Genomic DNA, 11,700 nt, shown 5'->3' on the forward strand with positions numbered 1-11,700 from the left:
ATTGCTTCAGAGAATAAGCACACAAACGCCATAACTAATTTAAAAAACATTACTTTTGTTGAAGCACCTTTGGTAGCGATTACAGCCTCGAGTCTTCTTGGCTATTTCACCACCTAGATTACAAGGGTTGGATTTGCACCCAAAACATGCCATGTCAGCACAAGGCAAGTACAAAATCTGGTATAATTAGCCTCATATACATTGTCTATTGGTATCGTTTTTAAATCGAGAACATATAGCTGAACAATATGTAAACAGTGTATGAGTTAACCCTTGTGTTGTCTTAAGGGTCCCGCCACTATGTTCAACAGCAGAGAAAACCCCCTAAATTATATTTTTTTAACTTGAAATGTGATGACTTTTCCTAGAGTGACCCCAACATTAGGAAAGTGAAACATCGCCTTTGTTCATATTTCCATGAAAACTGTACACCACCAGGGTGGTGATACAAAGATTGTCTTAGGGTCATTTTTGACCCGACAGTCCTAAAACAATTTACACACCACAAAACCACAAAGACATACACACACACAATAAGAAATTGAGATTATGTGTGTGTCACGCCCTGTTTCACCTGTCCTTGAGATTGTCTCCACCCCCTTCCAGGTGTCGCCCATCTTCCCCATTATCCCCTGTGTATGTGTACCTGTGTTCTCTGTTGCCAGTTCGTCTTGTCTGTCAAGTCAACCGGCGTTTTTGTCTCAACTCCTGCTTTTCCCCAGTCTCCCTTTTTCTCGCCCTCCTGGTTTTGACCCTTGCCTGTCCTGTCTCTGAGCCCGCCTGCCTGACCACTCTGCCTTCCCTGACCCTGCCTGCCGTCCTGTACCTTTGCCCCACCTCTGGATTATCGACCTCTGCCTGACCTGACCCTGAGCCTGCCTGCTGTCCTGTACCTTTGCCCCACCTCTGGATTATCGACCTCTGCCTGACCTGACCCTGAGCCTGCCTGCTGTCCTGTACCTTTGCCCCACCTCTGGATTATCGACCTCTGCCTGACCTGACCCTGAGCCTGCCTGCTGTCCTGTACCTTTGTACCCACTACTCTGGATTCTCAACCCCTTCCTGGCTTGACCTGTCGTTTGCCTGCCCCTGTTGCTGTAATAAACATTGTTACTTCAATACAGTCTGCACTTGGTTCTTACCTGAAGTACGAACTGATAGTACAAACTGGCCATGACTGACCCAGCAGACTTGGACCATCTCCGCAACGCCATCTCCTCCCAAGGAGCCACCATTGGTAGGCACGAGGAGTTGCTTCGCGGTCTGATGGAAGGGTTCCAGGATGTGGCCGAATGTCATGGCCTAGCATTAGACGCATTGCGGGAGCAATTCCGTGGGGTGCCTACTAGGCAGCCGACCATGACGGTAACATCCCAGCCCCTCAGTAACCCTGCTGGTTGCAGTGCCATCATCCCGGTTTCCCTGGAACCCTGCTTACCTCCCCAGGAGCTCTACGATGGAGATTCCAGAATCTGCCAGACCTTTCTCTCCCAGTGCTCCCTTGTTTTCGAGCTGCATCTGTTTTCATTCCCCTCGGACCGCTCGAGGATAGCGCACATCATTAAGCTGACGTCCGGGGGGCACTCGCCTGAGCCACGGTGGTGTGGGAGCAACAATCCGCTGTCTGCCTCAGTCTGGAGGTATTCATTGTAGAGGTGAGAAAGGTTTGAGGCTCCGGTGTCAGGGAGAGAGGCTGCCCGGAGTTTACTCCAGCTTCGGCAGGACTCCCTCCGTGTGGCAGACTATGCGGTGGATTTCTACACGCTACCAGAGGAGGGTGCCTGGAACCCGGAAGCGCTGTTCGACACGTCCCTGCATGGATTATCGGAGGGAGTAAAGGACAAGCTTGCTGCCTGGGAACTTCCGATGGATCTCGACTCACTCATCGCTTTGACCATCCGGATCGATGGACGGCAACGGGAACGTAGGAGGGAGACGAGGTTTGATCCTAATCGCAATCGCTCACTCTAGGATCACAACTTGCATACCTGTACACAGACTTAACACCCAGCGTTGTCTGTATTGCAGTACTGCCAGTCATTGTGTGTCTACCTGTCCCTTCAAGAGACCTAGCTCATTTATAGGAATGAGTACTCTGGTGGGTCTTCAGGACAATGTAGCTTCTCCCCCTACTCACCCTCCTCTCCATGCCACCCTGTTGTGGGGTGACCAGTCCAAGTCTCTCCAGATACTCATCGACTCGGGTGCTGATATGAGTCTTATGGACATTACCCTGGCGTCCGAGCTGGGCATCCCCACTCAACCCCTCTCCATTCCCATGAATGTTAGAGCAGCAAGATGATCCAATTCCTGCTAATTGAGTCTCCGCAGGTTCTCTCTTTGCTGAAGCCATGAGTGCACATTTCAGTGGCCAACAGATTGTAGATCTGATTTATTTCAGATGTCCAGGAGGAACAAGAGAACAATGACTTTGAAGAGGAGGTATCTGAAGAAGAAGATGGGGAACAACCCAGAGCACGATCAACCCAGAGCACGATCCATCATCCTCAGATGAAGAAGAAAATCCCCAAGCTGAAAGAGAGACATTTTGTCAAAGAACAGCAAAACAACATAGTCCTTGTCACCACATGACACCCAGGGCAGGATGGCAGCACAACATGTCATAAGGATGACCCCAGGGACTACAAGACATGCAGTTGCCCATGTCCAGGTCATCGCCTCAACATTGTACATGTTCATCACACCAGCCATCAAAAAAATTCATCCTGGAGATGACAAATTTGGAGGGTTTCCGTAAATATGGAGACAACTGGAAAAGTATGGATGAGATTGACCTGCGTGCCTACATAGGGCTGCTAGACGAGGCTACATGGAGTCTTTTGGATGCAATTTTCCGTACCTCGATGCCACTGAAAGTCTTTCACACTTTCTCAAGAATGCTACGATTTGATAACAGTGAGTCAAGACTCTCTTATGGTCGCCAGTGAGAGACACTGGCGGCCATAAGAGAGGACTGGGAAAAGTGGGTGGAGCGTCTGCCATACCTCTACAACCCTGGGCCTGAAGTACTAGTGGATGAGCAACTGGTTCCATTCAGAGGTACATTTTTATTTTCATATCTGTAATGTAAGTGATTTTCACTGTTCATTTTATAATGTATTTCTGTAATATCATTGATTTATGTGATTGTTTTATGTGACACTGATACTAATTAGTGATAGTAATCTCTATTGTCAAAAGGTCTCTATCCTTTCCGGCAGTATATGCCCAGCAAGCCAGCAAAGTATGGCATCAAGATATGAGTGGCCTGTGACGCACAATCCAGCTACGCTTGGAAGATGCCAGTCTACACAGGGAAGCCGACCAGTGGTGGCCAGAGAAGAATCAGGGGTTGTGGGTTGTGCTTGATGTGAGGGGACACAATGATGTGAGGGGACACAATGTCATGTATGACAATTTCTTCACTTCTTATGAACTCAGTCAGCAGCTCCTGAAGAGGAAGATCAGCATGGTCGGCACAGTTAGAAAGAACAAGTCTGAGCTCCCCCCAGCACTCCTTGCAACAAGGGGGAGAAAAGCCTTCTCATCAAAGTTTGCCTTCACCCCCACCACAATTATAGTTACCTCCCTAAGAGGCAGGAAGCTTGGCCCCGGTGATGTACTGGGCCATACGCACTACCCTATGTAGTGCCTTGCGGTCGGAGGCCGAGCAGTTGCCATACCAGGCAGTGATGCAACCCGTCAGGATGCTCTCGATGGTGCAGCTGTAAAACCTTTTGAGGACCTGATGACCCATGCCAAAACTTTTCAGGGGAATAGGTTTTGTCATGCACTCTTCACAACTGTCTTGGTGTACTTGGACCATGTTAGTTTGTTGGTGATGTGGACACCAAGGAACTTGAAGCTCTCAACCTGCTCCACTACAGCCCCGACGATGAGAATGGGGGGGTGCTCTGTCCTCCTTTTCATGTAGCCCACAATATTGTCTAGATCACATTGAGGGAGAGGTTGTTGTTCTTGCACCACACAGTCAGGTCTCTGACTTCCTTCCTATAGGCTGTCTCGTTGTTGTCGGTGATCAGGCCTACCACTGTTGTGTCATCGGCAAACTTAATGATGGTGTTGGAGTTTTTTACATTTTTAATTTTACCTTTATTTAACCAGGCAAGTCAGTTAAGAACATATTCTTATTTTCAATGACGGCCTGGGAACAGTGGGAACAGTGGGTTGAACTGCCTTGTTCAGGGGCAGAACGACATAACGACCTTGTCAGCTCGGGGGTTTGAACTCGCAACCTTCCGGTTACTAGTCCAACGCTCTAACCACTAGGCTAAGCTGCCGCCCCTTGAGTTGTGCCTGCCTGTACAGTCATGAGTGAACAGGGGGTACAGGAGGGGACTGAGCACGTACCCCTGAGGGGCTCCCATGTTGAGGATCAGCGTGGCGGATGTGTTGTTACCACCTGGGGACAGCCCGTCAAGTGGTACCGCCCTGGGGGGAGTCCCTCATTTTAAGTTCAATCCTGTTCCATGAACTGAACTCTCATTTTAATATGGTGAAACTTATTTTTTTTTCAAAAGAAACATTGAACATACTCAAATCATAGTGTAAAAGCAGGTGAGCTGATTCTACTCTTTTTGGCCATATGCAGGTGTTTTGTGGTGGAAAACTGAGCGGATCGAGTATAACACGTCAGCCCTGTTACTCATAAAACATTTTATGTGTGAAGCTTGCATTCAATTGCCACTCTCAGTTGCTCACAAATAGCTTCCTTTCCCCATGTCACAAGGGAATCTATGGATGATGTAGTCAACTGGTCAACCATGTTACTTTATTTGGCACTACAGCGGATGGTTCTAATCCTGAATGGTAACTGTTTAAAACCGCATTCCAGCCAGAGTCTATTCCACAAGTTACAACCAGATAAATCTATGACGTTAAAATGCTATCTGTTCCATCAGACTGCACAATCCACTGTCTCATCAGCCCAGCTAGGCACTATATAAACTTGATCTCCACTATAAAGATCTAGACATTATTTCACATTTCTTTTAGACTAACATTTTGTTTTGAACGGAGGAGATTTGTATAAACCTTGCTGTCTGTCTCAACGACATTTGCAACATTGTTTCAATATTCAAATTAGACCTCCAGCTGTCCCATAGTAGTCTAGTGGGAGGCTTCTCTCGGGCCTAACACCCATGCTGATATATCCTCCAAACACGGGCTTTATCACTTAATTATAGGCACTTACTATAGTCTTTAAAAAATTGTACTTCTTGAGATGTGAAAGAGTATTTATTTTTTTTATTCAAAGATTTAAGTTTTGTTTTTCAGTCAACAAAGAAAACACAATACACATTCACAAATGTGGCAGACATAATAGAATAAAAAATCAAATTAAACAAACAAATTTGCAGCAGCACTATTAGCGATCATGTTAGGTATTGATTAATGATGAGAACATCATTAGTTTTATAGCCCCTTACACATCATGTATACAGACACATTTCCTTAAATCACCACATTCACTCTGTCCAGTTTGAAATATAGTTGAGTAGTGGAGACCGACCTTGGGTGGGTAGTCTCTTATTGAAGGTCATAATTGAGCTTTACAAGAGGAAGAAAGTCAACAATCTGGTCAATCCACATTTTAAACGTAGGAGAGGAATCAGAAGCCTGCATTAGAAGAATACATTTGAAATCATGTTTTTTTACAAAGTTGAACATGTGCTCTTTTATGACAGAATGTTAAAATTAGTTGAACCCCCCCCCCCCAATTGACCAAGTTACACTTCTCAAAAGCACAGAATTGGTAGAACAACCTGTTTGTATTTGAACGTGACTTGTCTGAATGAATGGGGGTGTTGATGAACACTTCTTAATTTGAACCTCTCTTTCTTAGGGATGGAGTGAGAGACCCTAACTTCAGTCAAATTCTCTTCAGAATGGAGGACAGCTTAACGGGGTGGGGCAGAAGAATGTTGTGTCTGTAAGTGGAGGGTGTGCGGCGCCATCACCTGGCCCAGTTCAGACATCACACACCCCCGGGAGAGACTGGAGACAGACCAATTACATCCTCAGGAAGTTCAACTCTGACAGGTGATTGGTCCGGACATGGAACTGTTTGTTTTGACCTTTATTCTTAATTCGTCAGGTCCTTATGGATCTTCGGTAGCCCAAGCCCAAATTCCCTATGGACTGACATGATTTGATAGGCATCTGCAATATGGTTAAACTTCCACCTAGCCTTTCAGTGAGCAAGTGGAGCTATTATAATATTGCTCACTTTTTTCAAATCCTCTCCGATCTCGACAAGTGCATAGGGTCTAGGGGTCCATTTGGGATTGGGATAACCTAACCCCTGACCTCGTCAGAGCTAAATTGATGTCAGACCTTGGCGGTGTAAGCATCACTTCTAACCACCTTGTTGTTGACGGCCTGATCAAGAGGTAAGACCAGAACTTTAACCCTGACTCTGTCTGACCCTAATGCTGCGTTCATAACGTCTCGTAAATTCTGAAATACCAGCATACGACTGGTAATTACTAGTGGGAAACTCGTCTATCATTTCTGAACTCTTGACTTCTCCTACATGTTTAAGTCTGAAGTCACATACTAAGTAAATTACCTCGATAACAGCATTTTCTGCAGTTAAATGCAACAAAACCTTGTGTTTTTTTAACACTAATTGGTTTGCCTGCATAATATCTGTCCTTTTAGTTTGTTTGTCTCAGCAGCCAATTGGTGTTCTCGACGAGTTCAAAGCACGTGAATGCACAGAACGCAGACAACTCGTTCCTCCCAGTTTACAAGTAATATTTTACGAGTTTTCCACTTACTGTGAACGCAGCATTACCCTAGCATTGTTTAAATTGGGGACACACAGGGGAATGCCTAGCACCCAACATCAGAGTACTTTTTTTATTTTCCACCATAATTTGCAAATAAATTCATAAAAAATCCTACAATGTGATTTTCTGGATTTTTTCTCTCATTTTGTCTGTCATAGTTGAAGTGTACCTATGATGAAAATTACAGGCCTCTCTCATCTTTTTAAGTCAGAGAACTTGCACAATTGGTGGCTGACTCTCCTTCCAGTTCTCTGCTGGCAATGACTGGAACGAACTACAGAAATCTCTGAAACTGGGTACACTTATCTCCCTCACCAGCTGTCAGAGCAGCTCACAGATTACTGCACCTGTACATAGCCCATGTATAATTTTGCCCAAACTACCTCTTCCCCTACTGTATATATTTATTTATTTTGCTCCTTTGCACCCCATTATTTCAATTTCTACTTTGCACATTCTTCCACTGCAAATCTACCATTCCAGTGTTTTACTTGCTATATTGTATTTACTTTGCCACCATGGCCTTTACCTCCCTTATCTCACCTCATTTGCTCACATCGTATATAGACTTGTTTCTACTGTATTATTGACTGTACGTTTGTTTTACTCCATGTGTAACTCTGTTGTATGTGTCGAACTGCTTTGCTTTATCTTGGCTAGGTGGCAATTGTAAATGCCTACCTGGTTAAATAAACTTGCCTACCGGGTTAAATAAAGGTGAAATAAATCAAATAATTGTATTTTTAAATGATATGGTAAAATGACGAGACAGAGAAACGTTCGTTTTCAGAACTAGTCATTCTCCATAATGACGCCATAATGTTAAATATCTCACTAACTCACTTCCTTGACGTCACAGCTCCCCTCGAGGCAGTAATTATAAACAGACATTAAATGCAAATACCTGGGAGGCAAAATAAACCAAATAAAACATAAAAAATTAGACCATACATATGTGTCACATACACATGGCATATGCTTGAGTACAACCTTGACGTCTCTGATCTGCTTGCCTCAATAAATGAATGCTAGAACACTGGTAGCCAGGAATAGCTATTTCAAATCAAATCAAACTTTGTCAGATGCGTTGAATAAAACAAGTGTAGACCTTACTGTGAAATGCTTACTTACATGCCCTTAACCAACAGTGCAGCTCAAGAAGAGTTAGAAAATATCTACCAAATAAACTAAAGTAAAAAATGTAATTAATATAAATAACACATAACAATAACTAGTCTATATACAGGGGGGTACTGGTACGGAGTCAGTGTGCAGGGGTACAGGTTAGTTGAGGTAATTTGTACATGTAGGTAGGGGTGAAGTGACTATGAATAGATAATAAACCGTGAGTAGCATTGTACAAAACAAATGGAAGGGGATCAATGTAGCAGCAGTAGATCTAGTCTCCTAATAATTGCATAACGGTGAAAGTTAGACACGTCATATTTTGTTTGCATGTTTTTTATTTATTGAACCTTTATTTAACTAGGCAAGTCAGCTAAGAACAAACTCTTATTTACAATGACGACCTACCCCGGCCAAACCCTAACCCGGACGACGCTGGGCCAATTGTGCGCTGCCCGATGGGACTCCCAATCATGGTCGGTTGTGATACAGCCTGGAAACGAACCAAGGTCTGTAGTGATGCCTCTAGCACTGAGATGCAGGGCCTTAGACCGCTGCGCCTCTCAGGAGTTCCAAGTATTTTTGTTGGTCTTGTATATGTTGAGTGATCACACGTCTTAGCACACATAGGTTACTTTGCCTGCTTGCAAACGTGTGCTAAAAGTGGGGATGTTTAATAGTATTTCTGATTAACTTACCACCACCAATTAATTTTTTTTTCCAGATATCCACGGAACCACGACTGCAATATAGGACTACACACATATAAAAAGCTGCTATCTACAAACTCACAGGATTCTTCCACTGTCCCCATAGAATAACCCTTTGTTTCCAGGTAGAACCCCTTCTGTGTCTAGTTAGAACCCTTTGGGGTTCCATTCCACAGAAGGTTCTACATGGAACCAAAAATACTTCTACCTGGAACCAAAAAGTTATCTCCTTTGGTGACAGCCAAAGAATCCTGTTGGAACCCCTTTCTCAAAGAGTGTACTCAACCAGTTTAGATTGTTAAGTTTACACCATTTGATTCTGTACTCAAACATCTGCCTGGTATTCAACATAATAAGCAACATAGCACTACCACCTTTGAAGGTTTTTGTCAACGTCTGCTCAGACTTAAATCACAGTGTTCCAAGAACCTCCACTAGGGGTGACTAGTATCCTCAAACAGACAAAAAGGAGACAAGAGGCACCCCACACTAATTTTAGATCCCAATGGGTCTTTATTTTCATACTGTATAATCTCACTCTCATCACTATCTCCTTTGCCATCTTATCAAGTCTTTACTTGGAACTCCATCCATACACACACACACATACTATAGCATCTTGCTTACATTTCTCACATTTTAGGCATTCAGCTGATGTCTTGTATGGATCATGTTACACAGATGGGCACAGGGATATATGTACAGTCATTTTTAGAGTGGTGGCAAAGTAGTTGAACAGGAGAAGAGGATGTGGTTACTTGTGGAGGGAGAACAGTGAGGGTGGTGGGTTGAGCAGCTGCAGTGAAGCTTGATTGGTTGCTCTGGCTCATCACATCTTGACTAAAAGAAAGACATTTAGAAATTATTTCGAAATTGCCATAGTTCAACAGCTGAAAAGCCGTCATTAACATACTCCCAGAGATAGCAATATATTCAGTATTCACTGAATGAAGTAGCCTACCCATCCTCATTTACAATTGTATTCATCAAAGAAAGAAATTATAATATAGCACATTCAATTACATTACTATAGACTATTCCTGTATCTACCTTGTACAATAACGGAATCATTGAATGAAATAGCGTACCCATCCACATGTACAATTTAATTGATCAATTAGATAAATAATACTAGCAAGCACATACAGTTAAATTGTTGAAGAATAGGCTACTGCTGTATCCGCACTATATTAGGATACCGTTGTGATATTGTCAGGCATGATTTTAGGTCTTCAATCGAGGTTGCATGTTGTACCTCGTTTCCCTTCAGTGAAAAATAGTTATTTAATTTACAATTTAATGAATCCATTAAATAAATAATACTAGCACATAAAATTACGTTATTGTACACTAGCATCAACACAGTAAATCTATCGACACAGTAGATAATATTGCCTACGTTCTTTCGACAATACGTTAAACAAAATATTATTTTCAAATAAACAACATTTGCCTTAATACGGTAGACGTAAAATTACGTTATTGTACACTAGCATCGACACAGTAAATCTATCGACACAGTAAATACTATTGCCTACGTTCTTTCGACAATACGTTAAACAAAATATTATTTTCAAATAAACCAAATTTGCCTTAATACTTAATATTTCCTAGCGATATCGCAACTTAAATATAGCCTACTTACTCCTCATTTGGATCAAGGACATCTTATTCATTGTTTTCATTGTCTCGAATAAGTAAACTATCTGGTGCAGACACTCGAAAGTCGCTTCTGCCGCTTGTAAAAAACAAATGAAGGTGGGAGCAATTATTAGGAAATGGAAGACATACAAGACCACTGATAATCTCCCTCGATCTGGGGCTCCACGCAAGATCTCACCCCGTGGGGTCAAAATGATCACAAGAACAGTGAGCAAAAATCACAGAACCACATGGGGGGACCTAGTGAATGACCTGCAGAGAGCTGGGACCAAAGTAACAAAGCCTACCATCAGCAAGGGCATTGAAGATGAAACGTGCCTGGGTCTTTCAGCATAACAATGATCCCAAACACACCACCCGGGCAACGAAGGAGTGGCTTCGTAAGAAGTGTTTCATGGTCCTGGAGTGGCCTAGCCAGTCTCAACCCCATAGAAAATCTTTGGAGGGAGTTGAAAGTCCGTGTTGCCCAGCAACAGCCCCAAAACATCACTGCTCTAGAGGAGATCTGCATGGAGGAATGGGCCAAAATACCAGCAACAGTATGTGAAAACCTTGTGAAGACTTACAGAAAACGTTTGACCTCTGTCATTGCCAACAAAGGGTATATAACAAAGTATTGAGATAAACTTTTGTTATTGACCAAATACTTATTTTCCACCATCATTTGCAAATAAATTCATTAAAAATCCTACAATGTGATTTTCTGGATTTTTTCTCTCTCATTTTGTCTGTCATAGTTTTAGTGTACCTATGATGAAAATTACTGGCCTCTCTCATCTTTTTAAGTGGGAGAACTTGCACAATTGGTGGCTGACAAAATACTTTTTTGCCCCACTGTATGTGTTATTAGACTAGGGGCCTGAGGGCACACCCTTAATATGTTGTGAAATCTGTTGTGAATGTATTGTAATGTTTTTTTCAATGTATAATTGCCTTCATTTTGCTAGGAAGAGTAGCTGCTACCTTGGCAGCAGCTAATGGGGATCCATAATAGATACAAATGCATACGTACACACGCACATTTGTGGAGGTTAAGATGTGTGTGTCCTGGTGAAAGGAGAGGAAAGTCATGTTTTTCTGAACGTTCTTCCTCAGAGGGAGCAGCATCAGAAGCAGCAGGATAGAGCCCTCGCACACTAACCCCTTCAGAGAGGAAAGAGGGTATGACACAGTCTGCCACCTCACTTCCTACATGCACACACACACACAGGTTAGAGCCTTCAGATACATACCCTCTAACAAAGCACATCAGGAAACACTCACTCCACCACACCACACAGACACAGGTGCACACACACACACACACACACACACACACACACACACACACACACACACACACACACACACACACACACACACACACACACACACACACACACACACAC

The sequence above is a fragment of the Oncorhynchus gorbuscha genome, linkage group LG25 (assembly GCF_021184085.1).
Source record: "Oncorhynchus gorbuscha isolate QuinsamMale2020 ecotype Even-year linkage group LG25, OgorEven_v1.0, whole genome shotgun sequence".
In the NCBI taxonomy this organism is placed as follows: domain Eukaryota; kingdom Metazoa; phylum Chordata; class Actinopteri; order Salmoniformes; family Salmonidae; genus Oncorhynchus; species Oncorhynchus gorbuscha.